The 18,678-nt window shown below is 43.2% G+C and overlaps 1 protein-coding gene and 1 non-coding gene across 2 annotated transcripts in view; both read right to left on the bottom strand.

Annotated features, from left to right (window-relative positions):
• LOC124556420 (solute carrier family 22 member 7-like) overlaps positions 1 to 18,678 on the bottom strand; it is a 167,568-nt gene that overhangs the window by 98,742 nt on the left and 50,148 nt on the right. The window lies entirely within an intron of this gene.
• Trnas-uga lies at positions 14,019 to 14,093 on the bottom strand. Its single transcript has one exon. It is a non-coding gene; the product is annotated as a tRNA-Ser (tRNA).

The raw sequence follows: 18,678 nt of genomic DNA, 5'->3' as shown, positions 1-18,678 counted from the left end.
AATTGCTACAGAGTGTCTCCAGGAACACTCTTCTGAATTTAAACACTTCTGCTGGCCACCAAATTCTCCAGACATGAACATTATTGAGCATATCTGGGATGCCTTGCAAAATGTTCAGAAGAGATCTCCAGGCCCTCGTACTCTTACAGATTTACGGACAGCCCTGCAGGATTCATGGTGTCAATTCCTTCCAGCACTACTTCAGACATTTGTCAAATCCATGCCATTTCACGTTGTGGCACTTCTGCATGCTCGTGGGAGTGCTACATGATATTAAACAGGAGTACCAGTTTCTTTGGCTCTTCAGTGTATATTATTTTTATAATTTTTATTCTTTTACTTACTTCTATTTTTATTTTTCCACTGCCACTCATTTATCCTTATTTTCTATTTATTAAGTGCATAATTCTTTCCACTTTTTCTCTTAACTGATCTTTACTTCTAACTCTGTCCCCTCTACTGAAGTGGTGTAAAAGATTAGAACTGTTCATCTTTGGCCTTCTACTGTCTCTGACAGTAATTGTCACTAGATAATGAATTTATTTGAAATGTCATAGTCAATTGCAATATTTGTCTTTGCGTTTTTACAATTGTATTAATTTTAGAGACTTTTAAATTCTTATGTAATTACTTATCAGTTTTAATATTTGTTAGACACTGCATAATTAATTCCAATTTTTTCATTCTTGTAGCTCATGTGCTGTGCCTCCTGTTTCTGTGAGGTGTGTCTTTTAGTAAAAACAATAGCAGTTAAATATGGTATGAACTTATTAAGGACAATAAAAACAAATATTAGTCTCTTAAAAATGAATAAATGAATTAGTATCTGATCTACAACCTGAATACTAAGAAATATTTGAAAATGCCAAGAGAAAATCCAACAAATAAATATTATATCTTTCAGTTTAATAACAAAGATTTATTCATCTTGATTAATATATGCAAACAGGAAGACAGAAACACTAGACAGTTCAATCAGAACACAGATCAAAAGAAATAGGAGGCAAGTTTGTAAGTATTATTGTAAAGTGAAACAACAATCATAATATACATTATCTGATCACAAGAGTCTGGGAATCTATTAACAGACTTTTTATTGAAACTGCTCAACACACCTCCTTTTTTTTGCAAAGTACAGAACAACAATATGTTGAAAAAGCAACTCTCAGAAAATTTAATCATGAGAATGTGTCTCCAACTTCTTCTTCATAAATTAGGAAATTATATATTCACTTAAAAATAAAAGCTCATCGGAATTTTATGTTGTTTCAGACAGAATGCTAAATATTTCTTCCAATACAATAAGCCTAATCTTGTAAGAAATATGTAATGCATCAGCAAGTCAAGGCATTTTTCCAGAGAGACAAATATGCTGTTGAACCCATCTTTAAGAAAGGTGATAGGAAAGATGTCAATAACTAACAACCTGTTTTACTACTTAAATCATTTTTCAAAACTTTTGAGACTGTAATTAATTCTGCAATAGTTTCTCAGCTGAGCAACAATAATATCCTCAGTAAACCACATTTTGGCTTTCAGAAGTGTTGTTTTTCTGGGAATGCCATTTACATTGATGGTATAGCCAACCAATGGATGATGTCACATCCAACCAAAAGAAAGCAGAAAGTTGTACTTAATAATTCAACTTATGTAGTCTTGGGACATGATTTTGATTGGGGAGGAATCACATATGAAGTCCCCTAAGGCTCAGTTCTTGGCCTGCTATTGTTCTTCATTTATGTAAACAATCTGCCATCTAATAAACACTTAGGAACATTGAAAACAGCACACCTAGAGAGAAGAAAAGTGTAAACATGAAACTTTGCAGATAAGTACCGTGAGACCTTGTTTGTTTTGGGTATGTGATACCTGCATAAAAGTATGGAGGCAACCTGCTGAACAGTACAGTTCCACCCATTCTGTTGCATGCCACACCATCCACACAGTTAAATTAATGGTGTGGGGTGCTACATCATATGATAGCCAGTTCCCTCTAATTTTAGTATGTGGAACCTTACTGGGTCATTGTTATGTTGATGACATTATTTGACCCCATGTGGGATCTTCCCTGCATGGACTCCAGGGGCACATTTCCAGCAAGATAATGCTTGTCTGCATACAGCTCAAGTTGCTCAAGACTTCCAACTCTTCCATGACCGGTCTGCTTTCCAGACTTAACATGAGTGGAACCAGCTGAAATGCCAGATGTGACAGTATCTCTCTGTGCACGATTTGGAGGTGGCTGTTCAAGATTTGTGGATCAACCTGTCTCAGAATGATATTACATATCTAATCAACTCAATGCCAGACCATGTTATGGCATGTATTGCAGCACAAGGTGGTCCAACATATTATTGATGTTACACTGTATTTTTCTGCTTGTACTCACTGTCTTTGTTTACTTGTCTTGATTTTGGGATCAAGTGAATCTCTCATCTGTATAATTAAGTCTAATAAATTTAATTTCAATCAATTGCACACCTTTTTCTGTGATATTTTCAATGTTCCTTAGTGTACAACAAGGAAAAATAGTTCTTTTAGCATATGACAGTAGTGTTGTAATCAATTCATGCATTCATACATACAGAAACAGAAAAAATGGCAAACAATGTCCTTAAAAGTGTAATTCACTGATTTTATGTGAATGATCTACCCTTAATTTTAGAAATACACAACATATTTAGTTCTGCACATCTAGAGGTACTACACTAATGATAAGTGTAGCACATGGCGAGGAAATAATAAAAGGGTGGAAACTTCAGAATTATTTGGTGTCCATACTGATGCAAATTTAAACTAGAAAAGGTAGTTTTTGGAACTGCTAAAATGACTCAGTTCTGCCACGTTTGCACTCAGAATCACTTAAAATCATGAGGAGAGACAAATCAGTATGCTTATATATTTTGAATATTTTCATTCAATAATGTCATATCATACAATATTCTGTGGTAACTCATCTTTAAGAAAGTAAGTCTTTGTTGTTCAAAAATGTGCTGTAAGAATAATATGTGGTGCTCACCCACAATCATCTTGTTTAAGGAGTTGGGCATTCTGACTACTGCTTTGCAGTATATTTATTCCCTCATGATGTTTCTCGTAAATACTCTATAGCAGTTCAAAGGGAACAATGATGTACATAATTACAATACCAGAACAAAAAGTTACATTCATTACTGCACATTAAGGTTGTATTTAGCACAAAAAGGGATGCACCCTGCTGCAACTAAAATCTTTGATCACTTACCCAGTGATGCAAAAAATCTGACAGATAGCAAAATAAAATTTGAAAACAAACTTCTATTCCATAGAAGAATTTCTATTATTGTAATGTGTAAAAGGTGGTGGGTAGGAATTACTAACTCGTATCTGTATGCCTTCTTTATATACGACCAGCATGTGGATGGATTTACAAAACAATTTGTGATGCAAACTTAAAATGACTCATTCCACATAATTGCAATTTATCATGAAAGTGATCCATAGAACATGAAAATACACTACTAATGATTCACAATAAATTCACATTATGAATCTTTTGATGCAGTATTATGATCACACTTATCTAAAATTATTCAAAATGACAAAACTAATAAAAAATGCTTTGGTTTGTGAAATATTAATTGTCTGTGTCTCTTTAGTTTTGAAAAATCGATTGTGTTGATAGCAAGTGAAACTTGTGTAACAATAGAATAATAAAATATATATATATATATATATATATATATATATATATATATATATATATATATATATATATATATATATATATATATATATATATATATATATATATATATATATATATATATATATATATAACATTCCATGTGGGAAAAATTATATATAAAAACAAAGATGAGGTGACTTACCGAACGAAAGCACTGGCAGGTCGATAGACACACAAACAAACACAAAGTTCAAGCTTTCGCAACAAACTGTTGCCTCATCAGGAAAGAGAGAAGGAGAGGGAAAGACGAAAGGATGTGGGTTTTAAGGGAGATGGTAAGGAGTCATTCCAATCCCGGGAGCGGAAAGACTTACCTTAGGGGGGAAAAAAGGACGGGTATACACTCGCACACACACACATACCCATCCACACATATACAGACACAAGCAGACATATTTAAAGACAAAGAGTTTGGGCCAAAACCTTTCGAGAAAAGAGAACCACTTGTATGAATATCAAGAGCTCAGATGGAAACCCAGTTCTAAGCAAAGAAGGGAAAGCAGAAAGGTGGAAGGAGTATATAGAGGGTCTATACAAGGGCGATGTACTCGAGGACAATATTCTGGAAATGGAAGAGAATGTAGATGAAGACGAAATGGGAGATACAATACTGCGAGAGGAGTTTGACAGAGCACTGAAAGACCTGAGTTGAAACAAGGCCCCGGGAGTAGACAACATGCCATTAGAACTACTGATGGCCTTGGGAGAGCCAGTCCTGACAAAACTCTACCATCTGGTGAGCAAGATGTATGAGACAAGCAAAATACCCTCAGACTTCAAGAAGAATATAATAATTCCAATCCCAAAGAAAGCAGGTGTTGACAGATGTGAAAATTACTGAACAATCAGTTTAATAAGCCACAGCCGAAAATACTAACGCAAATTCTTTACAGACGAATGGAAAAACTAGTAGAAGCTGACCTTGGGGAAGATCAGTTTGGATTCCGTAGAAATATTGGAACACGTGAGGCAATACTGACCTTACGACTTATCTTAGAAGAAAGACTAAGGGAAGGCAAACCTACGTTTCTAGCATTTGTAGACTTAGAGAAGGCTTTTGACATTGTTGACTGGAATACTCTCTTTCAAACTATGACAAGTGGCAGGGGTAAAATGCAGGGAGTGAAAGGCTATTTACAATTTGTACAGAAACCAGATGGCAGTTATAAGAAACGAGGGGCATGAAAGGGAAGCAGCGGTTGGGAAGGGAGTGAGACAGGGTTGTAGCCTCTCCCTGATGTTATTCAAAAATGGCTCTGAGTACTATGGGACTCAACTGCTGAGGTCATTAGTCCCCTGATGTTATTCAATCTGTATATTGAGCAAGCAGTAAAGGAAACAAAAGAAAAATTCAGAGTAGGTATTATAATCCATGGAGAAGAAATAAAAACTTTGAGGTTCACCAATGACATTGTAATTCTGTCAGAGACAGCAAAGGACTTGGAAGAGCAGCTGAATGGAATGGACAGTGTCTTGAAAGGAGGATATAAGATGAACATCAACAAAAGTAAAACGAGGATAATGGAATGTAGTAGAATTAAGTCGGGTGATGCTGAGGGAATTAGATTAGGAAATGAGAGGCTTAAAGTAGTAAAGGAGTTTTGATATTTGGGGAGCAAAATACCTGATGATGGTCGAAGTAGAGAGGATATAAAATGTAGACTGGCAATAGCAAGGAAAGTGTTTCTGAAGAAGAGAAATTTGTTAACATCGAGTATAGATTAAAGTGTCAGGAAATCGTTTCTGAAAGTATTTGTATGGAGTGTAGCCATGTATGGAAGTGAAACATGAACGATGAATAGTTTGGACAAGAAGAGAATAGAAGCTTTCGAAATGTGGTGCTACAGAAGAATGCTGAAGATTAGATGGGTAGATCACATAACTAATGAGGAGGTATTGAATAGAATTTGGGAGAAGAGGAGTTTGTGGCACAACTTGACAAGGAGGAGGGACCGGTTGGTAGGACATGTTGTGAGGCTTCAAGGGATCACAAATTTAGCATTGGAGGGCAGCGTGGAGGGTAAAATCGTAGAGGGAGACCAAGAGATGAATACATTAAACAGATTCAGAAGCATGTAGGTTGCAGTAAGTACTGGGAGATGAAGAAGCTTGCACAGGATAGAGTAGCATGGAGAGCTGCATCAAACCAGTCTCAGGACTGAACACCACAACACAACAAACACACCAGTTTCAGCATTTCAATATGCCATCTGCAGGTCCCATACGCACCTCATGTATAGACACTCAAATGTATTGACTTAGGCATACTGGAGCCATCAATTTCTGGAAGTTGTGATTTCATATTTCAAGTGCTTCCTTCGAAGACTTGATAACAAATGAGCCAGAGGGAATACCAAGTTACATTACCAACAAAACAAGAGAAAGTTTCTGAACAAATTTGAAAAAACTGCCAGTGAAATGAATTTGTATTTTGTTCATCATCTCTTTGAATGGTATAAGTGCATAAATCATTTGTAATTTCCAATGGTGTGTTCTAACATTGGTTTGCACCTGTCCCTTAGTTAAATACCAGTACTTAATTTAATAATTCGCGTTTTTGTAATTTAGTTGTTTGATGCCCTTGATTTGCCATGCTGGATTCTGTCTTCTCCTTTATGTATTAATTTTTTATTACACGTGTGTAGTGAAAGATGTATGATAATCCTAGTAAAGATATACCTTTGGGGTGCCACACTTAATGACTTTAACAACATCCCATGCTTACAAGTTATGACTCAGAACATGCTGTTTCAAGAGTTTGTTCTTTTTACAGGTTGCATACGTATGGCAAAGCATTATAGGCCTACTAATATTTTTTGGAGTAAAAATGAGAAGTACGGCACAAATCATCTATTATGGAAAGAAGGCAGCTTATCTCAGGCACAAGTGGGGAGTGTTTGTTGGCCAGGGCTGGCAACCCACTGATGGGTCCATCTTGTACCAATCTGTAGTTATGGTATAAATTACACACAGAAGTAACAAGGGTTTGTGTTGGCAGGTTACAGAGACAGTCATCTTCAAATGCAGTACAGTACTCTATTATTACAGCCAGACTGCAGAATTCTCTTTATAGTTCTGCAGCTATGACTCTTGTATGCAGCTGCAGGCTGCACAGCTTGCTCCAATAGATACAATAATTTATTTAATTTTTTTTTCTTATGCACATCAGTTATTTTCTGCTCTTCAATGTATATAACAAATGTGTGCTAGTAATAATGGAATTCCATCTTCTGCTAGATTGCATAGGTTGGTAACTGCTCCTAAAATGATTAATTCCGACTTCTACTGACAAATAACACTCCCAGCATCCTCTGCGACAAGTGGTCAAGTTCTTGTGACCAGAATATATTTATAGTTCATTTAAAATTACTTGATAGTTGCCATGTATCACTTGATGCTACAGTGTTGCCCCATCTGCTACTGCTCAGTTAAAGGCAACATGCAGCCATGGTGAGCCACTTCACAATTGCTCAAATGCTGTTCATTAAACACAGAGCAATGTTGGAAGCTGCTGCCACCAGGTATGGTGGGAACACGAGATGCTCTGTCCACAGCTAATTTTAAATGACCATTGCCTGAACTGTGGCAGACAATGCATTTTGTACTCCTGAATTTCCACACATGTGCTAGCCTATCACAACCTCTTGATTTACAATGTGTCTAAAAATGGCAGTCAGCAACCTGCAGCAGAACTATTAATCATGCTCGCTTTGCCCACAGTGATTAAAACTGACCTGGCTGCTTAGCCTAGCTACCAACTGTAATTCTGTTGGTAATTATCCTTGTACATTCCTCAAAACCCTGGAAAGTTGCACAGGTCACCCAATATTCAAGGAAGGTAGTAGGAGTAATCCACTAAATTACAGGCCCAAATCATTAACGTCAATATGCAGCAGGATTTTGGAACCTATATTATGTTTGAACATTATGAATTACCTTGTGGCATAGAGCGCCATAAATATCGATATTTGTTCTGTGCGTAAGTGTGCTATCTTTGAGGAGAGGGCTTTGGGCAGGATGTTGGATGCTAACGGCAGTTAACCTCCGGACTTGTATCTGTGTAGAAGCTAAGTGTGAATAAATCTGTATCTGAGTGAATTCTAGTTGTTTACCTACAACTATTGTATATTCCCTCACTGGTGACCCCGTTTTTGTGTAATACACGTCCGAGTTACCGCCCGAAGGTTATTTACGCGCCTAGCGTGTCGGGTTTCTCCGCGATCGCGAGGGCCTTTGTTCAGCTACAGACAATGGCCTTTCAGCATTCACCACCGCCCGGATTCCAGCAACATCTCTCCAGCACTCCTGCCGTCGTAGTGGACATGCTGCAAGAATCTTCGGAATCCTTCAGCCAGAACATGCAGTGGGATTCATCGAGTGCCGCCAGTTTCTTCCAACCACCAACGGTCGTGGACTCTGGCTTTGTTAGCCTGGACCTTCCCACGTGTTCTCCACAGAGTGTTGGTCGGAACATTCCTACTCCTGTGTCGAACACACAATTCAATACAGTTCGTGGCATCGAGCGAGGTTGTGCTACTTTGGAAAATCCAGTAGTAAATTCAAACTCGAATCAGTTCCCACCACGTGTGTATCCTTCCGCGCCGGCTAGTCAACAGGTGTTCAATGCTCGCCAAACAGGAAATATCACACCGAGTGTGCATCCTAGTGGACGTGTGTGGGATCCTTGTGTTGCCTGTAATCAAGTCAACAATTCTGTGCTGGACAGAAATTACTCCGACATCTACAACCAGCCCCACCACTCACGGTCGAGTGAATACTGTGTGCATAATGGACATTCACTGTCGTACTTAAGCACTTGTGGCTTCTCTCCGAGCTACCACGTCAATGAGAATGCACATATTGACTACGAGCCTCACACCGTTCGAGCGTCCGTTGCTTCTCAGCCGCCCCCCGGCGTCAAGTGAATTTCGCGATTCCCGCATTACGGGACGCCAATAATTCGGCCTCGCAATCTTCTGCATGCTCTACTTCCGTCCGAAGTAATAGCCGCACATCCGCAGTGACTGCAGTGCCAAATCTGCCAAAATTACCAGACTTCAAACCCACTCACCCGGAGTTCTGGTATAGCCTGGTTGAGCAAACATTCAATGTCTGTGCTTTGGACGACGACGCACACTTCGCCTGCCTCATGAACCATCTTCACGACCGCGTCGATTTAATTTACGATCTGGTCAAAGCACCCCCCCTAGCAGGGAAGTATGCTGTGGCGAAACAGACGATACTGGAGTGCGTCTCTAAAACCAGGAGAGAAAATGTGCGACAGCTCATCTACGAAGAGCGTCTCGGCGACAGGTCTCCGTCCCCGCTGTGGTGGTGCATCCGTCTTCTCGTCGATGAGAAAGTTATGCCTGATGACACGCTCGCAGAAATCTCGACTGAAAAGCTCCCTTTGCCTGTCCAGACTGCAACCTCTGTGTATGAAGATAGGCCAGTAAATGAACATTTACGTGCCGCCGACAGAGCATACTCCGCCAGGCAACGTGAGCTCCGTGCACTGCATTCTGGACGTGACCACACTAAGATGCTTTCTGACGCCACACCCTTGTCTGGTGCTGCTAATAACAAGTTTGTTAAACTAGCCACCCTGCCTGCACCTTCAACTCCCCGCAACGACAGTGCATCGGCCTCTGTGGAAGACTCTGGGGCACATACTCCATCACCTAGCAACTACCCACAGGAGCACAGGCCCGCCCAACCTTACTGTTTCTTCCACGCGAGATTCGGGGAGCAAGCTCGCAAATGCCAGTCACCGTGTTCTTACCCAAACTCCAACCACAGGCAGGCTACGGTGCCACCTCCTGCGATGTAAACAACGGGCACCATCCCACGTTGCACTCTGTTTCGGACAATAACAGTAAGTGTGGTCGAGTCTATGTTCGCGATTTACGATCAGGTGTATGTTTTCTGGTAGACACTGACGCAGACGTCTCTTTGCTGCCGGTTCGCCTAGCAACCAATAAAGTGCAACCACACAAAATAGTACTTCGTGCAGTGAACTTGTCTTCCCTACAGTGTTCGGGTTCCACTTTGTATACAGTGAAACTTTCGCCCAAGTGCAAGCTGGAGTGGACGTTTCTAGTGTCAACAATTGAAGAACCTATTCTCAGAATTGATTTCCTCAAGCACTATCAGTTGCCACTAGATTTTGTGCAAAATACTGTGTTTTACCCCCCCCCCCCCCTCCTCCCCCTTAACAAACATATTCCTTTTGCTTCGTCGAGTGACAGTTCGGCTAACACCAAACATGTGTGCTGTGCTAAGAAGTGTGTAAACCTATCCTTGGAGCTGCAATCTTGGACAAACAAGTGGCTAGTGGAGTGCGCCAAGTCTTCGAAGTTGCAGATGGAACGTACGGAAATGCTGCTGCATCTCCGCGACACACACCACGAGTTGGCCTCCACACAACAACGCCTTGCGGCACTACAAGCAGACGACTCGTCGGCTACAGACAAGGCCAGTCCATGCCAACCTGGTGTTCCCGCGCCCGCGCACGTTAACGACAATGTTGTGAACTCTGTAAACTGTGTCAGCACCCCCTTCTGTAATGATAGGGTATGCCCGAGTGCTCATGCTCCTTGCGTTCCGAATGGACAATTAACTTGCCAAGCTCGTGGCAATGAACTATGGCCATCTGCTGTTTGGCCATGCCCACTCGTGCCTACAGTGCTCGTAGCGGCACGGCCCACTACCAAGAACCAGTGTCCCAACCTCACCCATGTTAACACGTGTGCGGCCTTTACGCAGCCTATGAGCGGGTGGCACACCTGTACTTCCGTGCCCTCAGCGCCACAGCTTGGCCTGTCCGCCACTGCCTGCTCCACTTCACGGACATCTGACTGTCGTGCCGCGCCACGTATTGCAGTAGTCACTAATGGCACAGTTCATCGGTTACGTCTAACCGATGGGCTGCCCATATCACAACGCCCACGCCGCCTCAAGCCGGAATTTATGAAAATTGCAAAAGAACAATTGGACGATCTGTTACAAAAGGGAATAATTGAACCTCCTTCCAGTAGCTGGGCTAGTCCTATCCTGTTTGACCAAAAGAAAGACGGTACTTGGCGTACGGTAGGAGACTATAGGCGTTTAAATGCCTGCACCATCATTGATAAATATCCGGTCCCACACATTGCAGAGTTCAATCATGCACTCGCAGGTGCAAAGTACTTCTCTGTTTTGGACTGTAAGCACGCATTTCATCAGATTCCTATGGCTCCGGAGGATATTGAAAAGACTGCCATAACCACTCCCTTTGGGCTGTTCCAATACAAATTTATGCCATTTGGGTTGAAAAATGCCCCCCAAATGTGGCAGCGTTTCATCAGTCAAACTTTATCCCATCTAGACTTTTGTTTCGTATACATGGACAACATATTGGTTTTTGCTTCTACTTTGGAACAGAGTGAGGAGCATGTTCAAGTTGTGACAGATATTTTAGCAGCCACTGGTATTGAACTGAACAATAAAAAGACTCAATTGCACCAGTCATCCGTCACATTCCTAAGTTATGTTGTGTCATCGGATGGTCTGACACCACCACAGGACAAGATCAAGCCTGTTCTCAAGATGCTACGCCCTCAGACCTATAGGGAATTACGCAGGTTCATCGGAACAGGTAATTATTACCGGAAACATTTGCCAGCCGCTTCTGCAGTGCAGGCTCCTCTCACAGATGCTCTCGCTGGCCCACAAACTTCTGGCACCCGCCAGGTACCATGGACACCAGACATGGACAAGGCATTTAACGAACTCAAACAGCTGTTGGCCTCCGCTGTCACTATTGTTCACCCACGAGCGGACGCCACAATGTTTATCACTACTGACGCTAGTGACAATGCTATCGGCGCAGTACTGAGTCAGACACACAACGATGTTACGACCCCCCTGCAGTTTTTCTCAAAAAAGCTAAACAATGCGCAGAAGAAATACTCAGCATTCGACAGAGAATTACTTGCAGTTTACGAGGCCATAAGACACTTCAGAACTGATGTTGAGGGACGGGATTTCTATGTGCTCACTGATCACAAGCCGTTGGTTCCTGCCATAAAAAATCCTGCGGCTGATCCGCCCCCACGACGCTTTTGTCACATTGATTACATCTTGCAATTTACAAATGACATTCGCTACATCCGAGGAGCGGACAATGTGGTCGCCGATTTTCTCTCGCATGTTGGTGCTGTCACAACCTTAATTGACTTAACGGACCTACCTCGGTTGCAATCGGCAGACCCCGATACCATGCAGTTAATTTCGGACCACAGCTCCTCTCTCCAACCGGTACGCTCTACTTTCCCTGGCATATCTGACTTAGTGTGGTGTGATGAATCGACTGGTACGTTGCGGCCATTCATTCCTAAGCCCCTTCAATGCCAGGTCTTTGAAAAACTACACACACTAGCACATCCCGGTGTCAAAGCTTCCACCCGTCTGGTAGCTGAACGGTTTGTCTGGAGAGACATGCGCCGTGACTGTCAGTCTTGGGCAAGGGCATGCATGTTGTGTCAACAGAACAAAGTTTCCAAGCACACTTCTCCACCCCTTGGCTGTTTTGCCCAACTGCCAGGCCGGTTTCACCATGTTCATGTCGACCTCGTAGGCCCTCTGCCCCCCCTCCGAGGGTTTCCGTTACTTGTTTACAGCTATTGACAGGATGACTCGGTGGGCTGAGGCTTTGCCTATTCCGAACATTACCTCTGAGACAGTAAGTCGAGCATTCTTAGATTCGTGGATCTCTAGATTTGGCTCACCTGTTTACCTCACCACTGACCAGGGGCGACAATTCGAGTCTTCAGTCTTCTCTGACTTATGTAAAATGTGTGGTACTGTCAAAATTCATACTTCTGCATACCACCCCCAAAGCAATGGGCTTGTCGAGCGATGGCATCGCACCTTAAAGTCTGCCCTGCGTTGCCATGACTCACTATGGACAGAGGCACTGCCCTTTGTGCTTCTTGGCCTTCGTGCGACTTTCAAGGAAGACCTCAAGGGTTCCGTAGCCGAGTTTGTGTATGGCCAACCTCTGGTTTTGCCTGGAGAATTAGTCACTCCCACCCCACTTCCACGGCCCTCTGAACTTCCTTCACTTCTCGAGGGGGTGCGCTTGCACTGCAGCAAAATTCAGCCGCCACCTCTGGCTGCTCATACACCTCCACGCGTGTACTTACCGCGCACGCTAGACTCTTGTGAGTACATTTTTCTCAGAGACGACTCAGTCAAAGCCCCGCTTCAGTCGCCCTACACAGGTCCTTACAAGGTCGTCAAACGCTCTGAGAATAACATGTATCTCCTCATAAAAGACTCTGTAACCACGGTCTCACTCAACCGAGTGAAACCAGCTGTCATTGAGCCTCAGGTGAACCTCCCTGATTCTGCCCCTATTTCTCCCACTCCTGCTTCAAGCGGCCATCCATCTTCCCATACCATGCATTCGGGTATTGATTCCCCACAGCGTGCTTCTCTGCTGAGCACTGCTCCTTCTCCGCGTTCATCTAATTCGAGTGGACAATCTTTTCGGGGCTTCACTCCTCACAGCCCTCGCAGTCGAACTGCCAACCACTCGGATTCTACCATTGTGTTACCATCTTCGTGTGACAGCTCTTTGTCACGCCGTTCAATCCACGCTGGCTCCTCGTTGCCTTCGGTCATGCTCCCTCGTCTGTCAGCTGATCACCCGAAGTTGTGTCCTGCGCAGTCCAGTGCACCTGCCACCCCCCTCTTAGCAGATGCTTCCCCCTGCCATGGCTTTCCCACACCTCCCTGCCTCCCTACCATTGCTCGTACAGGTGCCATCCAAGAATTCACAACACATGTGCACCCTGATGACATACATAAATTATCTGTTGTCGTAGATGGCGATACGGTGTGTGTGGTACTCGCGTGTGACAATATTGAGGGAGGAAGTACAGAATCTTGTGTGGTGCGCCGCTTTAAATTGAGCAGAACTGCTGCGTGTGGCAATTTGCATGCCTTTGTTAGGTCTTCTGGCAAGGTGATTCTCCACCTGCCAGCTGACGAAGCAAGCAAGTGTGCTATCTTTGACGAGAGGGCTTTGGGCAGGATGTTGGACGCTAACGGCAGTTAGCCTCCGGACTTGTATCTGTGTAGAAGCTAAGTGTGAATAAATCTGTATCTGAGTGAATTCTAGTTGTTTACCTACAACTATTGTATATTCCCTCAACCTCTATTGACACACAGTAAACATGAATTTAGAAAACATCATTCTTGTGAAACACAACTAGCTCTTTGAAACTTCCTGGCAGATTAAAACTGTGTGCCCGACCGAGACTCGAACTCGGGACCTTTGCCTTTCACGGGCAAGTGCTCTACCAACTGAGCTACCGAAGCACGACTCACGCCTGGTACTCACAGCTTTACTTCTGCCAGTACCTCGTCTCCTACCTTCCAAACTTCACAGAAGCTCTCCTGCGAACCTTGCAGAACTAGCACTCCTGAAAGAAAGGATATTGCGGAGACATGGCTTAGCCACAGCCTGGGGGATGTTTCCAGAATGAGATTTTCACTCTGCAGCAGAGTGTGTGCTGATATGAAACTTCCTGGCAGATTAAAACTGTGTGCCCGACCGAGACTCGAACTCGGGACCTTTGCCTTTCGCGGGCAAGTGCTCTACCAACTGAGCTACCGAAGCACGACTCACGCCCGGTACTCACAGCTTTACTTCTGCCAGTACCTCATCTCCTACCTTCCAAACTTTACAGAAGCTCTCCTGCGAACCTTGCAGAACTAGCACTCCTGAAAGAAAGGATATTGCGGAGACATGGCTTAGCCACAGCCTGGGGGATGTTTCCAGAATGAGATTTTCACTCTGCAGCGGAATGTGCGCTGATATGAAACTTCCTGGCAGGTTAAAACTGTGTGCCCGACCGAGACTCGAACTCGGGACCTTTGCCTTTCGCGGGCAAGTGCTCTACCAACTGAGCTACCGAGCTTTACAAACGTTTCACTTGCAGATTTTCCTAGTTTGAAACAAAATTTGATGTTAACACGCTGTTCTTTCTGTACACTCAACATTTTCCGACGCACAGACAAAACGTCAACTACTTAAAACAGACGCCACGGGCAGACTGAGTGCAGGAGGCAGATGAAACTCGAGCAGTAGGCGGAGGGAGAGTCACGTGACAGGCCACGCGACTTTCAGCCTTATTGCATTTGTTTTATTGTTTCACCAGTACTAGTCCGGTTTTTTTCTAGCCACACCTCGTATATAGATCAGGAACAGCAGAGGTCCCAGGACGCTTCCCTGGGGAACACCTGATATCACTTCAGTTTTACTCGATGATTTGCCGTCTATTACTACGAACTGCGACCTTCCTGGCAGGAAATCACGAATCCAGTTGCACAACTGAGATAATACCCCATAGGCCTGCAGCTTGATTAGAAGTTGCTTGTGAGGAATGGTGTCAAAAGCTTTCTGGAAATCTAGAAATACGGAATCAACTTGAGATCCCCTGTCGATAGCGGCCATTACTTCGTGCGAATAAAGAGCTAGCTGCGTTGCACAAGAACGATGTTTTCTGAAACCATGCTGATTACGTATCAGTAGATCGTTCCCTTCGAGGTGATTCATAATGTTGGAATACAGTATATGCTCCAAAACCCTACTGCAAACCGACGTCAATGATAAAGATCTGTAGTTAGATGGATTACTCCTACTACCCTTCTTACACACCGGTGCGACCTGCGCCATTTTCCAATCTGTAGGTACAGATCTATCGGTGAGCGAGCGGTTGTATATGAGTGCTAAGTAGGGAGCTATTGTATCAGCGTAATCTTAAAGGAACCTAATCGGTATACAATCTGGACCTGAAGACTTGCCCGTATCAAGCGATTTGAGTTGCTTCGCAACCCCTAAGGTATCTACTTCTAAGAAACTCATGCTAGCAGCTGTTCGTGTTTCAAATTCTGGAATATTCCATTCATCTTCCCTGGTGAAGGAATTTCGGAAAACTGCGTTCAATAACTCCGCTTTAGCGGCACAGTCGTTGGTAACAGTACCATCGGCATTGCGCAGCAAAGGTATTGACTGCGTCTTGCCACTTGTGTACTTTACATATGACCAGAATTTCTTCGGATTTTCTACCAAATTTCAAGACAATGTTTCGTTGTGGAACCTATTACAGAGGTAGATGCAAATGAAAAATTTATGAGGTATGAATCTCTCAATTGCTGTTGCTACTATATCTTTGAATTTGAGCCACATCTCGTCTACATTTGCATAGTCAGTTCGGAAGGAATGGAGATTGTCTCTTAGGAAGGCTTCTAGTGACACTTTATCCACTTTTTTAAATAAAATTATTTTGCGTTTGTTTCTGGTGGATTTGGAAGAAACGGTATTGAGCCTAGCTACAACGACCTTGTGATCACTAATCCCTGTATCAGTCATGATGCTCTCTATCAACTCTGGATTGTTTGTGGCTAAGAGGTCAAGTGTGTTTTCGCAACCATTTACAATTTGTGTGAGTTCGTGGACTAACTGCTCGAAATAATTTTCAGAGAAAGCATTTAGGACAATCTCGGAAGATGTTTTCTCCCTACCACCGGTTTTCAACAAGTATTTTTGCCAACATATCGAGGGAAGGTTGAAGTCCCCACCAACTATAACCGTATGAGTGGGGTACTTATTTGTTACAAGACTCAAATTTTCTCTGAACTTCTCCGCAACTATATCATTGGAGTCTGGGGGTCATTAGAAGGAGCCAATTATTAACTTAGTTCGGCTGTTAAGTATAACCTCCACCCATACCAATTCGCACGGAGTATCTACTTCGACTTCACTACAAGATAAACCACTACTGACAGACACAAACACTCCACCACCAATTCTGCCTACTCTATCTTTCCTGAACACCGTCTGAGACTTCATAAAAATTTCTGCAGAACTTATTTCAGGCTTTAGCCAGCTTTCTGTACCTATAACGGTTTCAGCTTCTGTGCTTTCTATAAGCGCTTGAAGCTCAGGGACTTTCCCAGCACAACTACAACAACTTACAACTACAATTCAGACTGTTCCTTGATCCAAGCACGTCCTGTATTTGGCATGCACCTTTTGAGATTGCAGCCCACCCCGTACTTTCCTGAGGCCTTCTAACCTAAAAAACTGCCCAGTCCATGCCACACAGCCTCCGCTACCTGTGTACCCGTGTGCCTCATGGCAAAGCAATCACTCATGTATCAACAGGTGCTTCTTTGTGACAATTTGTTGCAGATGAAATTGTAAGTACACTATGTGATCAAAATTATCTGGACACCTGGCTGAAAATGACTTACAAGTTCATGGTTCCCTCCATCAGTAATGCTGGAATTCAATATGGTGCTGACCCACCCTTAGCCTTGATGACAGCTTCCACTCTTGCAGGCATACATTCAATCAGGTGCTGGAAGGTTTCTTGGGGAATGGCAGCCCATTCATCATGGAGTGCTGCACAGGGGAGAGGTATCGATGTCGGTCGGTGAGGCCTGGTACAAAGTAGTTGTTCGAAAAGGTGTTCTCTAGGATTCAGGTCAGGACTCTGTGCAGGCCAGTCCATTACAGGGATGTTATTGATGTTCAACCATTCTGTCACAGGCTGTGCATTATGAACAGGTGCTCAATCATGTTGAAAGATGCAATCACAATCCCCAAATTGCTCTTCAACAGTGGGAAGCAAGAAGGTGCTTAAAACATCAATGTAGGCCTGTGCTGTGATAGTGCCATGCAAAAAACAAGGGTTGCAAGCCTCCTCTGTGAAAAACATGACCACACCATAACACTACCGCCTCCGAATTTTACTGTTGGCACTACACACACTGGCAGATGATGTTCACAGAGCATTCGCCATACCCACACCCTGCCATCAGATTGCCACATTGTGTACCATGATTTGTCACTCCACACAATGTTTTTCCACTTTCAATCGCCCAATGTTTATGCTCCTTACACCAACTGAGGCATTGTTTGGCACTTAGCAGCAAGGTGTGTGGCTTATGACCAGCCACTCAATCATGAAATCCAAGTTTTCTCACCTCCCGCCTAACTGTCATAGTACTTGCAGTGGATCATGATGCAGTTTGGATTTCCTGTGTGATGGTCTGGATAGATGTCTGCCTATTACACACTACGACCCTCTTCAACTGTCAGCAGTCTCTGTCAGTCAACAGATGAGGTCGGCCAGTACACTTTTGTGCTGTATGAGTCCCTTCAGTTCAGTATATTAGTTGATTAATAAGCTTCCACAGAGAGTTGCTGTTATGCTGGTGCACAGTCAGTGAGTTTCATTTGAACTCAGCACAATGAAGCTAAGCTTAAAACAGTTAGAAATGGAAGTTCACTATTTATCTGAACAGACAGAGGATGAAGGCAGCCACCACAATCCACAGCAACAACATACTTGCTCCTCCACACATGACCTCCAGGCCAGCAACAACATGCCATGTCCTCCTGTGTAAACACATATCCATTTCTCACCAGCTTCAGACTGCTAGCCTTGCTGTCTTTCCATACCCATCTATGTCAATGTGGGTATGCAGCATTCACATGGCCATGACTGCTCTTAGACTTTTTCCAGTTATCCTCCAAGAGTCCATTCTTGCCTCTTTCATGCTTGCACACCAACTTAAAATCATCTCTTGGCATGGTGCATGCCCTATTACTACACTACCAGGAAGCGCATTTGCTGCAATATTGGTGTTTGGTGACATCATATCGATATGAATGTCTCAACAACCATACTCTTCAATGCTTGACAATCCCTGTCCATCAGTACATGAGGACTACCTGTTATTGGTTTAGTTGCAGATGTTCCATCGCATTTCCACTTCATAACCAACACACAACTTTGGTAGCTTTTAAAGGCTTAATGAAAAACTACTTCAGCTGCTGTTGAGAATTTTACTGAGTCCACTATTGGTTTTGGCCTTTATATTTGGCCATTTTC

Source organism: Schistocerca americana, chromosome X (genome assembly GCF_021461395.2).
Source record: "Schistocerca americana isolate TAMUIC-IGC-003095 chromosome X, iqSchAmer2.1, whole genome shotgun sequence".
NCBI classification, from domain to species: domain Eukaryota; kingdom Metazoa; phylum Arthropoda; class Insecta; order Orthoptera; family Acrididae; genus Schistocerca; species Schistocerca americana.
This window is presented reverse-complemented; position numbering and strand designations above follow the sequence as displayed.